We start from the raw sequence: 13,108 nt of genomic DNA on the forward strand, positions 1-13,108 counted from the left end.
CTAATTTACATATATCACGATGCCGTGTTTAATAAAACTAAAATAGGCTTAAATAATTATATTAACATAACATACGGGTATACATAGAAAAGGATGTCGAAATTAGTATGGATTAAAAGTAGAAGTTTTGACCTTTTTCCTGCAAGCAAGTTTCCGCAGAGAATTTACATGTCGGATGTGAATATCGACGTCGCTCTTCAACATTGTCATAAAAGTTTTTTGATTTTATGTATTAGGTGAAGCTATACATTTTTACATCGAAAGTCATTAAAATAGATCATTATTCGTTTAAAAAAGTTTTGCTTCAGGTTGACGATCAAACCCGACATATTATTGTTTTAATAACAATATAACTAAAATATGTTCGACTTAATGAAAGAAAATAGGCGTCTACATATTTGCTATTCCGCCTACATCTGGATACGTTCTAACAGGCAATAGACTCAGAGCAATAACGTTTTGCTTTGGGTACTTCAAATTTGTACGCGTTTCAACTATTTAGTGGATGCCATGAATCGATAGTCTCCGAACAGCATTTGCATGACAGCATACTAATAACATACTGTAAATTTATGTTGTATTTCCATTTGCTATATATAATACATATATTGTTTTTCTTTCAGAAATAGGAATCGTAAATTTCATCAATCCTAATTCTTCCATTTTCGGTATATAAAAGTTCAGTGCAAACACCAACATATTAATTGAATATGCAATTTCGAAAAGGACACATGTCGCATATTTTGTCACATACTTTTTTTCATATACATGTAAAATGAAATAAATACATGTAAAAATGTTTTGAGGCTTACCTACGCCCATTTTATAGTAATTCCAGTAATTTTCAATTGCTAATTAACACTAAATAACACTAAAATATATTTCAAAAGTAAATATTTTAAATTTTACACCGCTTTAAAAAATAATCCGTTTTTTTCATTTCCTGAAAATTTTACATTTTCAGAGATGTGCCCTATTCGAAATTGCATATTCAATTGCATCTTGATGTGTTTCATGTGATAAGTTAAAATTACATGTATTAAAATTATATCCACATTATCTTCATCAAATCATTTATAATTTCTTAATAGATATAAAAAAGGAATGAAAATAGTACAATTAAAAAAAATATCAAGTCGCATTATTTCGAATCTTTGATCTTTCGCCATCCAGCAGACCGACGTTTCGTTATGAGATTATAATCTCAAAGTAAAAGGTTACCCAACTAAAAATTGTTTTTACCGAATCACTAGACTAATTCATTGTGACATATTGTGAAAAACGTGCAGAGAATTTTAAAAACGAGTTATTTTAATTTCAATTTTCAACAAAGATCTGTAGTCCTCATGTTTCACACACTAAGTGCAGAATTTAAACTTTTGCGAGTTTTTTGTTTAAACCATTATTCATACACAAGCGTCACCTTTAAAGTATCTATATTTTTTCCCACCAGCTTACAGTTAATTAAGCTCGGAATTGAAAAGTAGGTCCGACCCGAAGCAAACAAATGAAGGAAAATAGCCTCTCTTCTATTTACGGAGACAAAATATTTAAGGTTTCATATTTTTTTAATAATTACCGGCAAGTGTTGCTTTTCTATTTTATTCTACAAACAAATTACTCTTAAAAATTATCTCATACTCCTTAATGAGATTCAATATCTGCGAGACTACAGAAATTCAGTATAATTAAATGTTTATGATAAGTAATGTCTCTTGCTGTAGGTAATTTTGTGTGACAAACGAGCGGTTCAGCGCCGGCTGCGTCTTGAGCCGAGTCCGTCACGTGCGCTCGGTAAATAAAATAGGTTCAAGTAAGCCCCGTCTCAGCCACCCACATCCAAACGCGGGATGACAAATCTCATTCCGCATGCAAATTTCACGTGCTCTGTACCGAGCGACCTCTACCGTGTTTACCTTTAAGACTAGCAGTTCTTCGTGTGAAATGCAATTATAGTTTTATGTTATTTTTTATTGCTTAGATGGGTTGGACGAGCTCACGGCCCACCTGGTGTTAAGTGGTTACTGGAGCCCATCGACATCTACAACGTAAATGCGTCACTCACCTTGAGATATAAGTTCTAAGGTCTCAGTATAGTTACAACGGCTACCCTACCCTTCAAACCGAAACGCATTACTGCTTCACGGCAGAAATAGGCAGCGTGGTGGTACCTACCCGCGCGGACTCACAAGAGGTCCTACCACCAGTAAAATATGTATGTTTCTCAACGATAAATGAGAGGAAGCAGTCGTCTGAAAATCCGCTTTGATTATGACATGACGTGATTGTTCTGAAGTGATGTATGATGGAAATCGACGGCATACAGCACAACGGAAGAGCGGGCGGCGCGGACGCACGCCGCATCACAAAGTAGTAAATCACTTCATTGTTGTGAACGACTGAATATTCAGTTACCCACGGCATTTTCGTGCAATAGCATTCGCATGTTGATAAGATGACGAAAGTAATCTTTACAAAATTACAGATCGTGTATATGAATTTAAATAGCATTGATCTTGAGTGAGAATTGTTGTATAGTAGTAGTACGAGTTCAGGTACGGCCAGTTTTTAGATCTAAAGGTTAAAGGGTATGGAAAAAACAAAATAATCGGAAAGGGACACGGGTAACTTGCTCAGCAAGGTATCTAAGGGCCCCTAAATACGTCTACGATTCATATAACAAATAAATGCAGATTTATATCTGGGACTGCTACACGGAACTATTGAACTCATACGCGTCGCGAAGTTTTTTTTTTTTCTATGTTTGTGGTCAAGTTCGTTATATTCAAATTCAAGTTTTAGTTGCTATTCGACTCCAATATGTACCTAATCGATGTATGTATGTGACATTGCTTCATACTTGGAGGAGCCTAAATGAGGACACCGGTTGGCTTGTTGAATGGTAGAATTATAGAACATAATAATTTTGCGGGTTTGATTTTTGTTATACTCATATGATGAAAAATTTAAACCCACATGCGAGATTCAAATCCTGGCATATTCGCATCACCCGGCACTAGTACACCAGGCGTATTATTCTTAAGGACACGAAGACTTTTAGAAATACGGCAATTTATTGTACTTTTGCATTTTTAGTACATTAATTGTTTCTTATTGCTTAGGTGGACGAGTTCACGGCCCGCCTGGTGTTATGTGGTTACCGAAGCGCACAGATATCAATAACGTAAGTATCGCCACTCACCTTCAGACCCGTGTTCTAAGTCTCACTATTGTAGTGCAACAGCAGACCCAACCTTCAAACCGACACGGATTACTGCTTCACGGTAGAAACAGGCATGGTTGTTTTGACTAGCCGTGTGGACTCACAAGATTAGAAGAGGTATTCAAACTAAGCTACCCATGAAAACTGTGTAATGTTTTATGTGTAGAAAATTCTAAAATTGACAAATTAAACGCGATTTTAAATTCTTTTAACTTTTCTTCACTTACGTTATTAATCCAATTACAAGTAGGCATACTCGTATAAGATTTTGTTCATCTATTTCAAAAGCTCCTTTCACAGATTTAATAACACGCAAAACATGACTAAATTAGCCGTTGTACCCTTGTCGAGTCATGATAAAATCGAGACGAAGCCTTGTTTACAGCAAATATAGCGTTGAACACGAAATGAACCTATGATGGCAGGAACGAGTACGATCCGGAAATCGTAGCCGTCGCGGAACCATCACCGAGTCGTCGGATTGACCCGTAACTCGGGAGCCCTATATCCGCCGCGAAATAGAACGTGATTCCACTTTCAATCTTCCATATACCTATGTACAGAACTGTACTGGATCTATTAAAGAATTTTTCAAAACTATATGTTTCATAAAGCTGCCATCTGTTTGATTGTTATAAAAACATTATGTATTAATTGCATAATTGTGAATTTTTTACCTACTTTTATGGAAAAATCGTGTTTGTGTTTATTACACGGCGGGTTTGAACCAGTTTCACACGATGTTGTTCTTTCATCGCGAGAGTCGTTCATAAACTGAGAGTCGTTCATTACTGGTGGTAGGACCTCTTGTGAGTCCGCGCGGGTAGGTACCACCGCCCTGCCTATTTCTGCTGTGAAGCAGTAATGCGTTTCGGTTTGAAGGGTGGGACAGCCGTTGTAACTATACTTGAGACCTTAGAACTTATATCTCAAGGTGGGTGGCGCATTTACGTTGTGGATGTCTATGGGCTCCAGTAACCAGGTGGGCTCGTCCACCAATCTAGGCAATAAAAAAAAACACATATAATAATATGTTATTTAAAAAAAAAAGTTTATGACCCAGAATTGAACGTAGTCTTATCATATTCGGCGCGGCAGTACAGTTTCTGAGGACCTCAACCGTCGACACAGTCAGAAATCGAATAGAAATCGAGTATCCTAACTCAGTAAGTCGATTTGCACCTAGTACCTACGGTAACGATGCAAGGATTTCTTATCATGCAGGGTATTCCACAGGTCAGACCTCGGCCTTCTGGATGGAACATCTGATGTGTTTGGGTACTGAGGGGTGCACTTAATACGGGACTCCGCGGAATCTATAACGGCGAGAATACGCTGAGGTGCGATTAGGCTTATCTTCCTCCTAGTGAAGTAACTCTCGTAGTTACCAGGTTTACAAGGTTAAGTCTTGAGGTAAATCTCAGGCTGGCGTAAGAGACTCAAGGACATGACAAGTAAGCTGATCTTCAGACGTCTCGCATAAGGGTTACTAAAGACCGCGCTCCCGAACCCATATCAATTCCAACCCAGCGGGGTATCTGAGTTATGTCTCGTCTAGGCAGGCGGGTGGGTTAGACAGCCTGCCGACTGAATCGTTCTGTGGTTGTGCCGCTGAAAACCCGGCGCCCCGTGAGAGTAAAGTGGAAGAAATCCACTCCCGTCAACCTAGTCACCTTGCATCCGGCTATCTCTATTGAGTTCTGTCTCATGCGATGCTCAAACGCTGGTTATGAAGCAATAGGCGGGTTTTAGTTGCTTTAACTCGTTGGAAAAAGAATGAGTTGTATTCATAGTTTTATAATCGTTGTTGTTTATATCAGTCGTATTATCGATTCGAATTCGAAAATATACTCCGAAATAAGAAGAAAATTCAAACAAGAACCATAATTCAAAATCTTTCAAAACATGAAGATAGTACTAACCTTCTTCGATAATCGATAATCGAGATATGAAAGGGAACAAACTAAGTTTTGATTTATTAAAGCTACCTTTGCGGAATTTCGGCTAAACAATATTCGTCGGATTCTACGGTACACAGCCAAATTAAGTTACCGAACGGAGCTAATGCATTAATATTGTTTTCTTCGAATAACGATCTCTAACAGTTTTACATAGTTTTTTCAACAAAATAATATTTTCATTTTAAAATGAAATTATCTAATAATGATCAAGTGCTATTTTAATGCTATTTTATTTACTGGTGGTAGGACCTCTTGTGAGTCCGCACGGGTAGGTACCACCACCCTGCCTATTTCTGCTGTGAAGCAGTAATGCGTTTCGGTTTGAAGGGTGGGGCAGCCGTTGTAACTATAATTGAGACCTTAGAACTTATATCTCAAGATGGGTGGCGCATTTACGTTGTAGATGTCTATGGGCTCCAGTAACCACTTAACACCAGGTGGGCTGTGAGCTCGTCCACTCATCTAAGCAATAAAAAAAAAAAAAATAATAATATGTACGTTGTTTGTATAATTATTGTCTGCCAAACACTTTATGTGAATTTTGTAATAATTAGCTGAACGAACATTTTTATGATTCGGGTTATATACACATAAGCAGGGTCCGATGAAATTTGTAAAGTATTGTATTATTAGTTTTTGAGTTTGGGAGTGGAGTTTAAGACTTGAGATGGCGCCTAATAGTATTTTACCCTACATCCGGGGACGCATATTTGTCTCGGGGCAAATGTATAAGTGGGCAAGCTCTTCCAATTAATAATCAAACAAAAACTATCAATGTAACTTTCAATTTAAACTATTTAACGTGCTCTGCTGGTGATGGGGCGTCTTGTGAGTCCGCACGATTAGGGTACCCTGCTTATTTCTCCCGTGACGCAGTAATTATCATCATAGTCGCATTACTCCTGGCAGTGCAGTCGTGGTCATGTGGAATTATTGTTTATTAAGGCCTTGACAGATGCTCTCCATAGTTTACGTAGTAATACGTGTCGGTTTAAATGGTGGTGGCCTCATTGAGGTGGTTGATGTCTATGGGCTTCGGTGATCACTCAACACCAGGTGGGCAGTGAGCTCGATCACCAAACTTAGCAATAAAAAAAAAAAATGATGATGTAAAAAAATTGCCAATGCTGAAACGTTGTGTTGCAATGTCATACTGTGAAGCCGTTTGCAAGAACTAACTAAGATATAAAAAAAAACTGTTTATATTTTTACTGCTTCGAGGAAATAGAAAATTAACCAAAACATTTTTTTTTCTTTTACGATTGCTTCTTTTCTTGATTCTGAAAGAAGGTCTTTATCAAAGTTTTAAAAGCGCTGATCATTTTTTTCTGTGTGTAGAGAAATAGTACGTCCCACGCACAGACAAAGATGGAAGGTTTTTTGTGTAGCCATTTATGTCTAAATCATTTGCTCACTTGTTCTTCGTTCCATATTTTATATGGAAACATAAATAAGGAAGCAAAAACATAATTTATACACTGTGGAATAAGTGTATAACAGAAAGCTGGAAAAATGGCTGAAGTCGGCCGTATTCGAATAGATGACATAGATAATATTTACTCGTATAAAAGAACAAAAGTGAAGAAAAATAACAAACTGTCCTATACGTCATAGACATGTAAACTTTCTAGATATACATGTATATTTTTCCACCAAATATTTAAACAATTAATCACCAATTCACTTCACCAACTAAATAAATAGTTAAGCATATATATGTATGTGTATACAGACAATGTTGAATTTAACAAAATACACCATGTTGTACTGGATGAAACAAAATTATTTGTGAATGTCGCAAATATATCTAAACTGTCTGTCACTACGGAGTTTCGCTCGAATTAAATTCCAGAACTGTTTGGTTCTATTCGCTACTCCTATCAGACTAAAATATCGTGAAATGCTCTAAACCGGACTTTAGTTTAATACTGCTTTTTAATTGATTAGTTGAAATAGAGAGACAAGAACTCGGACAACCAGATGTTAAGCAGTTACCGAAACTTATTAAAACTACAATGAACTACCCACTTAGGTTGTTGGAAGGTTAAATAGGAAATTTCTTAATTAGAATTATTTTTAAGGGACCAATAATCGAGTAGACTATTGGACTAATAAAATAATAAATAACATAATAAAGGGGTAATAAAACGGCTCGACCGATTTGGCTAATTTTGGTCTTGAATTGATTGTGGAAGTCCAGAGAAGGTTTAAAAAGAAATATGAAAATGCTCAGAATGACATAAGAATAACAATTTTGTTTTTCCTTTGATGTGTGCTCCATCGGACGGATTCCTTTTGTTTGTTGTAAGTTTATTTTATACAAAAGGTCTTTTATTTATCAATTGAGGCAGTACGAAGTCTGCCGGGTCAGCTAATTGTTGATAATTAATTTACTTAATATTCGGTTTTATTATATGAGGAATCTTCAAATCATATCCAATTCCCAGATAACAATGCGCTGTTACTTAGAACAATTGCAAAGTAGAAAAGCAAGTTATGAGAACAATGAAACTAGCGGACAGCCGAGTGCATTAAGATTAAGCGGGTTGGGCGACAGCCAGTGTCTCAAGTGTCCTGCTGGTGCCAAGACTGTCAACTGTCGGAGATCGGCCTTCAACACTACTTAGATAACATTATAAAGTTTATGACAGCACAAACAATATTGACACTATACTAAGAACAGAATACTCACATATATTTAAAGCTCCATATTATTGCATTCAACAAATTCTAGATTCACGCTAATAATGAGACAAATATTTGCAAGCGAAGCGACACCAACAACAACCACTAATAAATCCATTAACACGTCTAAAAGCGTTTGCTGTCTTCACTTAAATCAGTGCCGTAACTATGTAAATGTTAGGAATTTTAAAGCGACATCAAATAGGGACGGTCGTATACTGCTATATTCCACTTAAGTTATGGCTGACGTTGAGGAATCAGCATTTCTACATAATTTTGCTAAAGCATTGGCCTTGTAAAATAAATATCTACTTACTACTTATTCAGTTTTTCAAGTGCTATTTGGAGGTATGTAGATATAGAGAATAGTATTTGGAAAACAGAGTTTACTTCCTTCCATTTGGTAAATAAAATACTGTATGTGTTAATAGTCAAAATTATACTAACAATTCTTATTAGAGCATGTCCTTCAGAGACGAATAAAGATATGAAGATATTTTTTTTATTGCCCTTGTAGGCAGACGAGCATACGGCCCACCTGATGGTGAGTGGTTACTGTCACCGATGGACTTCAGCAATGCCAGGGGCAGAGCCAAGCCGCTGCCTGCCGTATGTGATTCATGTCTCTTTTAAGAATGTATACTTGGTAGACCATGCATCAACTATACTCAATTTCAGTTTGAAAAGTAATAAGCCAATATATCGAGAAGCGTAATAAATTTAAGAACACTCTTATGCTTCAGTCAGAAGTCAGCAGTTTCTTTGAAGCGCATCCTCATTTTGAGGAGAATAATGAATTCAGAGCCACCGAGGGGCCGTGCTCGAGCGTGCTCGTACGTTCCACTTTGCACTTCCTCTGTCATAAAGCGCTTAATGACATTGCGCGACCTTTGCGAAGACTGCCGATCAAAATAAAAGGAAATAAATCCAATCGTGAAAACGATTTCCTTTTGGACTCACCCGGCGCACCCAATAGAGCATTAAACTTTGTCACTCAGTTGTTGGGTAACTTTATTGGCATTTTTCATGGTACGGTTCAAATCGGGAAAATTGAACGAAAATCTATTTTCGTAATTTCAACCAAATTAAGTCCGCTTCATTATGAGTAACATGGAAATTACTCAGGGACGGTTTCTTTTTAAAAAAATGAATTATGAATGTTCTGGTTAGAACACAGGGTCTATGGCTAACAAAACACAAGTCTGTAAGGCCCCTTTAATAATCTATCATATAAAAAGATAGAAAACAGCCCAAAACTGAGAGCGTTGAAGTTAAGAAAAAAAAAAAACTATTAAATTCATGTATTTTCAGCTGAACACGATAAAGAGAATTTATAAGAGAACAGCAGTCTTTGTAGTTGCCAGTTTATGAAATCATGAAACAGAATATTCGCATACGTCAGAATACGACATATGACCACAGTCACATTTCCGCTTATGAATAATATCAACTTTATGTCGACATTTCAGTTTTCAGAGGAAATACAATAATTATATGCGTTATAAAAAAAAAAGTTTTTATAAAACAGAATTATATTTTCTCAATCATAGATATTCTCAAAATAAACAACAACAAATTCGAATAATTATTGTAATTGTATTGTAATTGTATTTCGGAATTTGAAAATTATAAAAAAAAATCTACTGATATTATAAATTAGATGGCATTTTCAAAATAGCAAACATCGTCGGTAATCAAAAGTGCTATTGAAAAAATATATACGCGTCTTTATAGTTCATTTAATGAGAATATTGTACCATTAGTCGTGACTCGACATCGAGTTAGTTTGCTAATGTGCAATCAAATGCCGCCTCTGTCTGCCAGTTAATTACGCATACGCTCTATGAATTCTAATAGGATGTATAATAGGACTGTTATTATTTTATTGATAATTGAATTGATTAATTAGGTGGATAATTGTTCAACACCACAATTGTATTTTCTTGAGTTATCGCGTGTCGTACACATAATTAAAACTTCTTTTACGGTTTAATCTCAGAAGTGGTGTTTATTATTTCCGACTTTTCGAATACATACTTTACAGTTTTCGTGGGCACCGAAGAATTCTTAAGATATTTGACATTCTTTCATATTCAATATTATAATTATTGTATACTATACAGAAAATTAGACGAAATAATATATATACCATATAATAGTAAATATATTCAAATATATTAATACGTGAAGCAAAAACGTTGTATCCCTTTTTACGAAAATTGCGCGGACGGAGGAGTATGAAATTTTCCACACTTATAGAGAATATAGAGAAGAAGTGCACAATGCTAATATTTTTTTAAAATAATGCATAAAAGACACATTAAATCAATAAAGAAAACATTACACACACTAGATACCATGTATTTGATGCACACACGCATGCATACTATTTATTGTCAAACTTTTGTTCTTGACGTCTGTTGTCAAATTGAGAATAGATTAAATATTGTTTGTCATTGTTAATATTTTTTATAGTGTAGTCTTGGCGAAATTTGTGATTATAGAAGTATAAAATACAATCATAATAGTGTACAAACTTACAATTCCAATTAATTATAGTCGAATTTCGACTACTGCGGGACCTCTAGTTCAAATAAATCTGCCAAAACAATTAAATTCATAAAATCATTTTACTCAATGTAGTTTGTAAACGAAAAAGTTTTCCCAGATTACGACAGAATTTCCACTTTTATTTGTTTAATGAGCAAACATAAACAAGAACTTCCTCAAAGGGTTGAAATGTCTCCGCCTAACCGCTACGACCCGGATTTCGTGCCAAATATTTATTTTAATTATATCTTGGTTCCTTCAAAGCTTCTAGTTAAATATCTCTATCAGTTTTCACTATATAAAGCAATTTAAACATACTCGTTTATGCTAGTTAGGATAAACGTGTTTATTTAAAAAATATAAAATATGCCATTACTTGAAATAATTGAAACCCAATTAACAGGAGGGCTTGAATTTTTTATCGAACCAAATAAGTATCTATATCAAAACGTGCACTTAAATATCGATGAAAAATTTCCCATGAGATATCTTGAGAAGTGGCTCGTAATTAAGTACGAGCCTAGATCTATAAACGACGCGTTTACTCGAGGATCTGGGATAGTGCGATCGGAAATGAACAGTCAAAGCGAAGTTAATTAAAACTAAACCAGAGCCCCAAGGGACAATAGCTGCGCGAGACAACAAAGCGACGGGAGCCGTCATAACTGCCGTCAACTACAACTGTTAGGTATAATCTTGGATTACTTCTCTACGAGTTTAACACTAGTCGATTAAGAATACAACTTTTAATCACTACTAGAGGTACCGCAGTAGTCGAAATTCGACTGTAATTAATTGGAATTATAAGTTTGTACACTATTATGATTGTATAATCTTCTATAATCTCAAATTTCGCCAAGACTACACTATAAAAATATTAAAAAAGACAAACAATATTTAATTTATTCTCAATTTGACAACAGACGTCAAGAACAAAAGTTTGACAATAAATAGTATGCATGCGTGTGTGCGTCAAATACATGGTATGTAGTGTGTGTAATGTTTTCTTTGTTGATTTAATGTATCTTTTATGCATTATTTAAAAAAAAAATTAGCATTGTGCACTTCTTCTCTATGTTCTCTATAAGTGTGGAAAATTTTATACTCCTCCGTCCGCGCAATTTTCGTAAAAAGGGATACAAAGTTTGCTTCACGTATTAATATAATCACTATAACTTAGAATTCGAACTTTGAACAATACGAGTATTTTGTATTTTTATTATTATGTAAGACATTGGTTTCATGATAAAAAGATTTGAATACAAAAGACAGTATCAAAATGAGAATCTTATTTCCATAATTTAAACTCGGTAACGTTCGAGAAATTTATTATTTTATGGTTAGTTACAATACTGAAGACACCGGCCTGAAATATTATAAGCTTACAAGTGCCTTACCAAGAGGAGTACACATCTGTGCATAAATTCTGAACACGTCCGGCTATATAAATTCATAACTTCGGAACGACGCCGGAGACAGACGGTACGCCGGGGCCTCTAAGAATTTATTAAATAAATTAATTGAACCAAAACGAACGAACGACTTGAATATTGAAATAAATTAAGGACGAAATAAGAAAATAAAAGAAACCAAAACATAACTAATAAAAAAAAATTACACGAACCGGAACTGATTACAAAATTCCATCAAGCAAATCAAAGTATGTAAATTTAACCTAGTTCAATTGTTTATCATTGGGGTTTACGTAAAGTGGAATCATGTGTTATCATCTATATATCTTCAGAAATTGGTTCTACGGCAGGTACTAGTACTAGATTTGATGTTGTTGTTTTTTTTTTTGATCTCTTAATAACTCAGTGTCGCTCACATATATGAGCAGTGCAATGAGCACAGCTAAAACGGTGCCAAGCATCAAAAGCAATTTCAAAAGTCGATGTCCTATATTTACGATCTTATACTTATAGCTTTATATAGTTATTTGGATTTATTTTACTTCTACACATTTAACTGTTACACTCACTTGCACTTGATTAAATTCTCAGACGGAATGCTTGGTTTGTAGCTTTTGGGTATTGGCGACCATAGAATATTATTTGGCCCGTACATAAAAAAAATATATTTTATTCTTAAAATCTTCATAATATAATTTATACAGATATAAGAACAACACGCGTAAAATAAGTCGTACATATCAAACTTTTTCAAAAACAAAAAGAGGTTCTTGGGATCCACGACAGAGTCGTTAATCTTAATTACTTCTACGCTTTCGAACATAACTCGGAAGATTTAAGCTTTTATATTTGTTATATACCATCGATATTCAACAGTTTGTTAGTTGTAACCATTACTTCCGTTATTTTTATATATAAAAATGAATTGTTGTTCATTAGTCTCGGTAAAACTCGAGAACGGCTGGACCGATTTGGCTAATTTTGGTCTTGAATTATTTGTGGAAGTCCAGAGAAGGTTTAAAAGGTAGATAAATATGAAAATGTTCGGAATTAAATAAAAATAACAATTTAGTTTTTTCCTTTGACGTGTCCCCCGTCGGACGGAATCCTTTTTCTGTTTTATGTTTATTTTATACAAAAGTTTAGGTCTTTTATTTATCGATCGCGATTGAGGCACTACGAAGTTTGCCGAGTCAGCTAGTCATAACTAAAATGCCATAAACTCACATCTAATTTAGTTATGACAATTTTACTTTTCTTTGTTTTATGCTGAAACT

General features: G+C 35.0%; 1 protein-coding gene across 1 annotated transcript in view; it reads right to left on the reverse strand.

Moving 5' to 3' along the window:
* Positions 1-13,108, reverse strand: part of LOC101743047 (bifunctional heparan sulfate N-deacetylase/N-sulfotransferase) — a 103,670-nt gene that overhangs the window by 74,676 nt on the left and 15,886 nt on the right. The gene's annotated exons all lie outside the window — the stretch shown is intronic.

Source organism: Bombyx mori, chromosome 22, assembly GCF_030269925.1.
Source record: "Bombyx mori chromosome 22, ASM3026992v2".
In the NCBI taxonomy this organism is placed as follows: Eukaryota; Metazoa; Arthropoda; class Insecta; order Lepidoptera; family Bombycidae; genus Bombyx; species Bombyx mori.